The sequence below is a fragment of the Eriocheir sinensis genome, unplaced genomic scaffold (genome assembly GCF_024679095.1).
Source record: "Eriocheir sinensis breed Jianghai 21 unplaced genomic scaffold, ASM2467909v1 Scaffold425, whole genome shotgun sequence".
NCBI classification, from domain to species: domain Eukaryota; kingdom Metazoa; phylum Arthropoda; class Malacostraca; order Decapoda; family Varunidae; genus Eriocheir; species Eriocheir sinensis.
The window spans coordinates 339,640-350,242 of record NW_026111749.1 but is presented as its reverse complement, the minus strand read 5'-3'; the positions used below and the strand labels follow the sequence as shown (position 1 = coordinate 350,242).

Below are 10,603 nucleotides of genomic sequence, written 5' to 3'. Positions count from 1 at the left end.
AGATAGATAGATAGAGATAATCTGACACAGTGAATCATCTTATTTTATTTCCTCCTTGAGAGAGAGAGAGAGAGAGAGAGAGAGAGAGAGAGAGAGAGAGAGAGAGAGAGAGAGAGAGAGAGAGAGAGAGAGAGAGAGAGAGAGAGAGAGAGAGAGAGAGAGAGAGAGAGAGAGAGAGAAAAAAAATCAAATAAGTATAATATTGGTTAATCTTTTCTTGTACAGTGCAATGCAGTCAACAAACAGATTGATTTAAATGATGAACTAAATAAAATTTAAATAATTTTGTGAGTTATCTGTCTAAGTTGTGTCAAATGACAGTTTAGTGAACAGCTACACTAAAATGTAACATGCAAAATAGTAAAATATATGGACATGCTTGGCCGCTGTGAGTGCTGTGGTCCACTGCAGTTCAGATTATTTGACTTTTAATGTATAAGGAAAATATTGTCCCATTATTCTCTGCTGTACATTCTGATACGTCAATATTATTATTATACCACCACCCAAACACACACATTTTACAAAGCTTTCGGAGTTTTGTGTCTTTCCAAGTCTTTCCAGGGGTAGTTGAGTGACTCTGGTGATAGTTTAACTGTTGTTCTGTACCATGAATCTAAGAAACACACATTGGACAAGGTTTTCATAGTAGTTTCTGCCATTTCCAGGGGTAGTTGGACAACCCTTGTGGTAGTGTAACCCTTCTTCTGTACCATGAACCTAAGAAACACATTAAAAAAAGGTTCACACAGGATTTTCAGGCATTTCCAGGGGTAATTTGATGACCCTGGTGGTATTGTGACCCTTCTTCTGTACCATGAACCCAAGAAACACATTTAACAAGGCTCACATAGGAGTTTCAGGCATTTCCTGGGGTAGTTTAGTGACCCTGGTGGTATTGTGACCCTTCTTCAGTACCATGAACCCAAGAAACACATTTAACAAGGCTCACATAGGAGTTTCAGGCATTTCCTGGGGTAGTTTAGTGACCTTAGTGGTAGTGTAACTGTTGCTCTGGACCATGAACATACATTTGCCAAGACTTTCTGTAAGAGTTGTGGGCCTGTGCATGGGTAGTTTATGACCCTGGCAGTAGTGTGACCCTTCCTCTGTACCATGAACCACTAAAATCCCTCCCAGCAGCAGCTTTCTCCTTCTCCATTCCTTCCTTGTTGGCCTCATTGTCAGGCAAGCACAGTGCAGGAGGTGCTAAAATATACCCAATCAGATCAGGAGACTCCGGAGATGGTGGTGTTGACGGCTGCATGTTCACTAGATGCCCTGTATTGGGGGGACAGGAGAAGGGAATCACCAGCAAACAAACTGTGAGACAAAGGAGAAAAGGAAACAACTAAGAGAAAGGGAAAGAAAGAAAGGTTACTGACAAAATCTAACAGAAGGGTTTGCACAGGTCCACTCATGAGCTGAATCTTGAGGATAACAATTGTAAAGCATAAAACTACCCTGAAAATGCCCTGTGAAAGCCTTTTAATTATATTTCTCAGGTTCAGGGTACAGAGGAAGGTCACACTACCACCAGGGTCTTAAAACTATCTTTGAAAATGCCCAAAACCTCTACCAAAGCCTTGTCAGATGTGGGTTTCTTCATGTTCAGGGTACATTGAAGGGGTCACACTACCACCGGGGTTCTAAAACTAGCCCTGGATGTGATGTATACAGTGGGTTTAACACCTTCACACCCACAGTACTGCTTCATTTTCCTCTGTACCATGCAGGGAACCAATCTCCTCCTGGTGCTGAGGGAAATATGTGCTACCTAATATATGGACGTATTTGGCCGCTCATAGAAGGTGCTCAGCTTCTTAGACTGTTTTGTGATCCCAGTGATAATTTTGCATGGCTTCTGCACCTTGAACTGGAGAACCATCCTTGAAAACCGATTAATTTAATAATATTGGCCTCTACCGTACATACTAATTAAATATCATCCATTCCGTACCAACTGTCATGTCAATCTCAATGCAGCCTGAACCAGTCAGGGCAGTTGTATAGATGTATAGCATAGTCTCAGTTCACCTTCCCAGTGGTGCCTCCTTGCTCCTTGGCGCCTTTCTGAGCATGCTTTGGTTACATGTGCCTTTGTTACCACTAAATCTAGTCTCTGCCTTCCTAACACTGCTGTCAACACGTTGCTGCTCTATGATAAAACAACTGCCTGGCTTGATTTTCTGGTTAAGGTCTATGTTCTTATACATGTCTGGCTCCCATTACAACTATTTTCAAGGCCTTTGTTACCTCTGGATGTAGTCTCCTTACATGAACTTGCCTTGCTAAAACTGATGTTAAGACTTTAGCATTACTGCTATAAAAAATATAAAAAAACCCAGCTGCGTGCGTATTTATTTTTGGATCAAGGTCCAGATTCTTGTGTATCAGGCTCCCATTACGACCATTTCCCAAGGCCACAGAGAAGGTTAGCTGGGTTCCCGTGGGTGGTTTTCCAGCTCAATCACCAGGGTTACAATACAGTCGGGGGCTTCGTGGTGCAGTGGATAGCACACTCGGCTCACAACCAAGAGAGCCCGGGCTCAATTCCCAGGCAACTCCTACTACAAGAGGCTTTTTAAATAGGCATACTTTGGTTCTAATATGTTTAAAAATACTGGCCTAACCCCTAAAGGGCGGGGATGTACCATGAAATCACCACTTTCAAGGCTTCAGAAAATCACTTTCAGCCCTCTCTCAATTGTGCCCACACTGAAAGCTGTTTTGGGAGGAGGACGAGGCTCATGAGGAGTTGAGGTCACTGGCTGTGGATACTCAGGTGCAGAATCAGGTGAGGAAGATCAAAAAAATTCTACTCCGGCCATTGTTACAGTAGCAGAAACACTGACAATGGCACGAAGGAGTTGTGTGGCAGCCTAGGAGTCACGTTGGCCCATAAATTCCCACGCAGACTGCAGAATTATGTAGGATTAGGCAGACTGCAACAACACATCACTCGCCCTTCACCTGGCAGCCAGAAAATACCATTCACCCACCCTTTAGGGAGTCCCCTGGCACACACCTTTAACAGGGCTTTCGTAGGAGGTTTTGGACAGTTCCAGGGGTAGTTTAATGACTGGTGGTAGTTTAACCTTTCCCATGGATCCTGAATCGAACAGAAACAGCCATTAGAACCTGATTAAACTTCTTTTGGTCTTTGAAAGTAGTTGTAATGAGAGGCCGAACTGTTTGAGGGCCATAGGGTAGACGGTGGCTGAGTGATTAGTGTGCTGGGCCAGCATTCACCACGCCATGGACAACGTTGATTTGAATCCCCACGCTGTTACCTGGGATTTTTCAGTCACCGCTGAGTGGCCTAAGACTACCCACATGTCCTGAAGACAACCCATCAACCCTGACTCTAGAAGAAACCGTCCAAGTGAATCAAGAATGAGTTCCGGGGGGCAGCATGAGCCAAGCATAACTGACGCCACTATAAAAAAAAAGTTACCTGCGCCATGACAGGCTTGGGCCAACCACCAGCTAGGCGCCTACCCTGAAGAAAGCCTACTGGCGCTATAGGCTGAGATGTCAAAAAAATAAAAAATAAAGAAAATCTTTAAAAAGCCGCCCCAAAGACATTAATTTAACAGGGCCCTGGTGGTAGTTTAACCCTTGCACTGTACCATGAACCGAAAAAACACTCATTAGAACCTGACTGATCTTCGTTTCGGCCTTTGCAAGTAGTTGACGTGAGGGAGCAAAGTGTCCGAGGGCCATATTTTTAAACATTTTGTCGCCAAAGCACACATATTTAGCAAGGCTTTCTTAGTTGTGGGCATTCCAGGGGTAGTTTTATGACTGGTGGTAGTGTGACCCTTCTAATGTACCACAAACCCTAGGAAAACGCTCATTAGAATAGATTAATCTCCTTTACGGCCTTTGAAAGTAGTTAATGTGAGGCGGAACCGTCCGAGAACACTGACCAAATATCAGTTGTACCGTGCCTTTCTATCTGTTCTTATCCATTCATTTAAGACTTCTCTCTTAGGAAGGAAAGCTCAAATACGTACCATGAACCAGCACTTGACACTGGTAGACTCCTCTATGACGTTCCTTTTTCCTCCTCCTCTCATCTTCCTCCAGGTCTCTCCTCTCTTGATGATTGTAGATTCTTCTCCTTCCTCCTCCTCCTCCTCATCTTTCTCTTCTATCTCAGTGTCTGCATTTATCTCTCATTTTAATTTTTCCTCCTCCCAGATGTCCATCTCTCCACCTCATCGTCTCCTCCATATTACCTCTCTCTACCTACCTTTGTTCCTTTTGTATGTAAATCTTTAATTTTCCGTCTCTCATAGCCTTCCTCCCTCCACACATTCTCTCTCCACCTCTCGTCTCCTCCATTTTACCTCCCTCTACCTGTCTTTCTTCCTCTCGTACGTAAATCCCTCTTGTGTAAATCCTTTTTCTCTTTATATATATTATCCCAGTTATTTCTCTGATTTCATTTCTCCACAGCTTTTAATATATATACGAGGCTTCCGGAAGAGAAACTGTAAGGCACAGTGACCTATTGTTACGTAAATTAGTTTGTTAACATTCCCAGGACAGTTTACGGGACTTCCAGCCCTCCGTACACCCCATATAAGGGTGCTTTTCCCTTGCATTCATTCCTTGTTCTTTTTGTGGGAGGTTTTGTCTGCCTTTCCCAATGCAAACTAGAACATAATAGCTCTGTTAAGATGTAAAGTGCAAGGGAAAAGTGACTCCGTACACTATACACAAGGGTCTATGTTTCTTATGACACTTCTCTGCCGGATGCCTCAAATATTAATCTCTGTATACATATTCTTTTATTTTATCCTCCTTATTATGTCTGCAAGCGCTCTTGTTTTTCCTGCTTGTAATGTTGTCTGTTCATCTTACTGTCTAAGGTGTATATATCTCATAGTAATCTTAAATTTTCTTCAACATAATTGTTCTTTTATTTTCTCATATGTGCAAGCCCTCGTCTTTCCACCCTCTCGTGCTGACCATATTTCTCTCTCTTGTCTAAGGTGTATATATATCTCACAGTAATCTCTCATATATTCATCTCTGTACCATGTTCCTTTATGACTCCCTTGTTGATATAATTGTGTCGCTCCCTCCTGCTTAAGTGAGGTAAGCGCCATGAGGGTTCATCTTGAGATATCACTTGCCTGGCATAGACCAACTATTCAGGCCTCATCAGACTAAAATTCAAAGATGTTGAGTCGTTATGGTGGATTTAAGTTCATTCTAATGCCTGAGAAAAGCGCAGAAACAGGGTAATCAGTTTCTTGTGCATATGGCTTGTCTCACATGAGCAGGGAGCAACACATTTGTAGGGGTCTGTTGTTCCTTCTCTCTCTCTCCCTCTCTCTCTCGTAACCTTTCTTCTCGTTTGTGATTTTCTCTGATTTTGAGTTGTCTTTTTCTTGATGTCTGTCTGTTGTGTTATGACTTTGTCTTGTAAGGTAATGACTTCCCTTCATTTCTACGGCTTTTTCTTGAACTTTTTTGACCTCGTTACGTATATGCAATCTCTCGAGTTCTCTTATTTTTATAGACGTCTGATTTAGGTCTTGTTTAATGTTCTTGTGTTCCCTTCATTTCCGTTGCTTAACTATTTTGACCTATGTATGCAATCTCTCGTCATTCTCTCCTCTTAAAAAGTTGTTCATCTTCCTCTCTCATAAGCTTATATTTCTAATGTTTCTTTCCTTGTATTAGTTTGTTATACTTATATTATAATATGTTGTTTTTTGTGGTTTAAATTAGTTTCTCCTTGCTTAAATTTTAAAATGATCAAAATAACAAAAAATTCAGTTTTAGACAAAAAATATATGAAAATTGGCTTTGTACTAAGTCCATTATACTTCTTCTGGCGTCCGGAGATTTAGCACAATGGTTATTTGTAAAATAAAACACAAGATACGTCCCTGAACTTTATTTTCACGAGATAGAAAGTTCACATCTCGCTAGCTAATACATAAGAATCCATGGCAGTCTTCAGAGTTGAATGATTCTTTTCCTCGGCAGAATTGAACAGCTGAATGGACTCCATCTCTTGAGGGCGGCTTCGTATCCCAGCGTGATCTCCTGCAAGGCATCCCAGCACACACCACATGCTCTGGAGGGGGAGAGAACGTCAAGATGAATCGGCCTTGTCTTGGAGGAAATGTACTCTGTTTTGACTTTGCTCTCAATAAACATAGACCCTAAGATTTTTTTTTTTTTTTTTAAATTATAAAACACCCGAACAGTTTGCAGTCTTTCTCCGGAGAGGCTTTGAAATATCATTGACTTAGGGACAAATTTAAGGTTAAAATTTCCTATTTTTTGCTTATTTCTGGCCAAAAGAGGCATATTTTAGATGAATTTCTGGAATATTCAAGCTATGTAACAGAAAATATATTAAGCATATAAAACAATTAATATAAAGACAGGGCAACATTAGCAGACAATTCAAAAGCCAAGATGAAGGGATGGTCTAAGTGAGCACAAAAGCCAAGAGGAACAGATGTAGAAATAATGAGGACAGAATAATTAATGAAACTGAATTGAAAACATCCATGTATATTGTATACAAAAACGAAGGAGAAATCTAACAAAAGACGTCATAATCTGAGACCAAAGCCAATATTACCCAGAGTCCAGCCGAGAGGGGCATAAGGGACCTTGTATATATTATAAGCAAGGTTCGGAAGTCTTGAAATGTGTTCTGGGAGGGAAACTTAACCCATAATTTACTGAATAATTGGTCATTTAATCCCTCTTATCAGGACACACTGAGGAGGAATGCATTGATGGTCATAACATGGAACGATTATATGTATAGAGAGGAGAGAAAGTGAGGAGGAGGAGAATATGAAATGAAGAGAAGTAAAAGGGAAGAGACAAAGATATAGAGGAAGACAAGAGAAGGAATATCTATCAGGGAGGAGGAAAAAATAAGATACGAGGGAGAGGAAGGGGCAGAAATGGCAGTAGAAGGGAGGAAGGATGAACAGCAGGAGGGAAGAGTCACCACAGCCCGGCCGACCCCATAAGGTACAGTATAAAGACCCTTGTTAACGAGAGGAAAAAAATCAATGAAATTACAAGGAAATTAGTGATGAGAACATAATACAGAAAGATTATTGTTATGTGGATTATTCTGACCTCTGCTGGGACGTGCAGGCCTATATAACTATTAATCACAGCACTGCCTCCACACACAGTCACACCTATATATAACTAACTAATGAATGAACTAATTGATTAACTACGTGTGATGACTGCTTACTAACTAACTAATGACTCAATACACTAATTAACTAATGAATGAACTAATAAATGAACTAATTGATTAACTACATGCGATGACTGCTTACTAACTAATGACTCAATAAACTAATTAACTAATGGATGAACTAATTAACTAGCTAACTGACTAACAGGGGGCTACCGTAACTCAATACAAGCTTAGGTCAGTATTCATACATGTTTCCGCCTATCTCATCAACTGTTTCCAAAGGCCGAGAAGATGAGTGAAGTTCTACCGAGTGTTATTGTAAGTTCATAGTAGAGAAAAACGGTCACACTACCACCAGGGTCATTAAGTTAGCCCTGGAAATGCCCTAAACTCCTACGAAAACCATGTCAAATGTGTGTTTCTGAGGTTCACGGTTCAGAAGAAGGGTCACACTATCACCAGGGTCATCAAATTAGCCCTGGAAATGCCCTAAATCCTACAAAAACCATGTCAAATGTGTGTTACTTAGGTTCATGGTACAGAAGAAGGGTCAAACTACCACCAAGGTCATAAAACTACCCCTGAAAGTAACTAGAAATCTTATGAAAGCCGTGTCAAATGCATGTTTTTTGAGTAAACTGCTCGTGACCAAAAAATTTCCACTTATCCCCAGACTGAAATGAACGTGGAGCCTCCGAGCCTTTGGCCTAAACCTTTTTGGTGTGAGCAGCGATAGTCTCAGTATCCTCGGTGTTGTTCGTTTAGGCAAAACACTTACATCACACGTTTGGAGTTTTCTGTGTTCACTGCCGTCTGAGTCCTTTAGGATTGGTCCAACCTGCTATACAATAAGGTGGTTACAAGGGAGATCTTTTAAGGCCATGGATAAACCTGTGCGCCTTGCTTCTCCCCGGGCAAGAGCTCTTTCCATGGTGTCTGTGTCTGCCAGCGACACCACACCATTCCAAGATAACACAACGAGGCAAACTCAGGTTTACGGGGGAGGGAAAAGTGTCAGTGTGATAGCAGGGAGTCACGAAAACCCTCAGTGAACCACAATGCACAGTCCCATACATATCAGTCCCTAATGCCACCGTGGGTTGCGACGTCTGCCTGGAAGGGCCTACAGTCAAACCATTTCAAATAGTACATTTTGCATTGACTTCCTTGGGTCCTATCCTCCCCTCTGCTCTGCCACACAGTCCCAACACCTATTTTTCCCTCTCATATGTTACCTATAGATAAGACAGGAGAGGAAGGGAATCTGAATCAAACGCCCAAAAGGACTATTTGAAATGGTTATACTATAGTTGTTTCATCCTTATTCTGTACCATGAACTAAAAACACACATTTGGCAAGGCTTTCATGGGGGTTTTGTTTATTTCCAGGGGTAGTTGTGTGACCCTGGTGGTAGTCTGATCCTTCCTCTGTATCATGAACCTAAAAACACAGATTTGCTAAGGCTTTCGTGGGAGTTTTGAACATTTCCAGGGGTAGTTTTACGACCCTGGTGCTAGTTTGACCCTTCTTCAGTAGCATGAACCTAAAGAACACTCACTGGAACCTGACTGATTCCCTCTTTGACCTTTAGAAATAGCTGATGTGAGAAGCAAAAGAGTATACCAGCCTAATTCATGATGAAGTTAGTAGCAATGCAGACCCCACAAGACCGGTGCAAAGTCATCATTATCTTTAATGGTGAAGGCCTCAGTTATCGCCAAATAGCACAGCCAATTGGTGTGTCCATCTCTAACATAGCACGATGAATGGGTCTGCAGATATGTGGCCACAGGCTCCACTAGTGACAGGCCTCAAAGCAGACTTAACAGTGTAATTACCATAGGGGTGCATACCCTCATTACCAAATAAATACTTCCCATCCTCATATATTGTATATATGTAACCATAATGATGCAGTATGTGGTTTACGTATTAATTCTGGCATATAATTCTGTATACTTTTACTGGCAATTATGCTTCTAAACTACCACCTGGCACTATCATTCCCTCAACTGAATAGGAATGAGGTCAGCCACAGCATTTAAACTGCCTGACAATGGTCCCCAAGCACACACACATTTGTCATGGCTTTAGTAGGAGTTGTGGGCTTTTCCATGGGTGGTGTCTTGACCCTGGTGGGAGTCTGACAAGACTCTGTACCATTAACTCAAGAAATACTCCTGAGAACACATTTTGCCTTTTTTTTGGCATTTGAGAATAACTGATGTGAGAGTCGGTAGAGTCCAAGAATAGCGATCAATGTCCTGAGTGGAGTGGCTTACATAATAATTGTATCCACACCACAGTCTCATAATAATTGTCAATAATTTATGTAATGCATTGACAACCTAATGTCAGTGACTCAGAGCTGAGTTAGTTAGCACCAGAATGGCATCTTGCATATGAACAACCACCCTTGTGGTGAAGAATTATCACCCCAACCAATTATTATAGTACGCTTACGTCAACGATATATTTCCAGCACAGAATATGAGCAATGCATTATCTAGATCAAGCGTCAAGGCTCATCAGTGCACATGTGATCCTGAGTCATTGGCACCTCACTCCTTCATTGAGTATGAGTACACAGGGCTAACACGTTCTACACAGGGAGAAGTGTCTCACAATTGTTGGTCTGTGTATCTCAGAATGGCTGGGATGCTTACAGTGTTGGAGAAGGTTTTGGTGAGTGTATCTAAGGGAGCTTCACCCTGCCTGCCTGTTTGAGGTGGCCATGTCTACCTGGTGGTCCCAGTGTGGCGTTGAGTCTCGCCCCTGATTTGGTTTGTCCCATCCTGATCTGCACATGGCAGAAGCCAAATTTTAACTATGACTGAGTAACTAAGTGTGAAGAAGTACCAAGGAGGACCTAAAAAGCGATGCATAGTGGAACAGGTCAAAAGAATAAGCGGAGGGATTGTTGACATTCTAGTTATATACATACATACATACATACGTCATCACTTACTTTAATTAAAATATAAATAACATTGTAAACAAAGCCCGGTAAAACCAAATCAGGTGGATGAGGCTTAACGCCATACCGGGGCACAGCTACATGGCCAGCAGCTGTGCCTTTGCTATCTATTAACCCGGTAGCAGCAACGGGACAAATTTATGGCTTTACCACGTACCAGCGATGGGCCAAATTTTTACCATGATATAAATCCCCCTAAATAGATGACGCGTAAACACATCACAAATGCATTGATACATATTATGAAATGGTTTGTGTGAGTGATGATTTTTTCTCATTATTCTCGCTCAGAGGGAGCGGCCTTTAAGAACCATGATCCCCGCAGCTACCACCGGGTTAATGACCTAGCCACGCCACACCACCCATCAGATCCAGCCATGCTAAACACCACACCCCACATCAGACCTGCCACACCCAGCCA

General features: G+C 41.9%; 1 long non-coding RNA gene across 1 annotated transcript in view; it reads left to right on the top strand.

The window, feature by feature from the left end:
- LOC126992245 (uncharacterized) overlaps positions 1-6,192 on the top strand; it is a 26,796-nt gene extending 20,604 nt beyond the window's left edge. Inside the window, exon 6 of the long non-coding RNA XR_007746384.1 lies at positions 6,010-6,192. This is a non-coding gene — a long non-coding RNA (uncharacterized LOC126992245). The remainder of the gene's footprint in view (positions 1-6,009) is intronic.
- Positions 6,193-10,603: the final 4,411 nt, after the last annotated feature.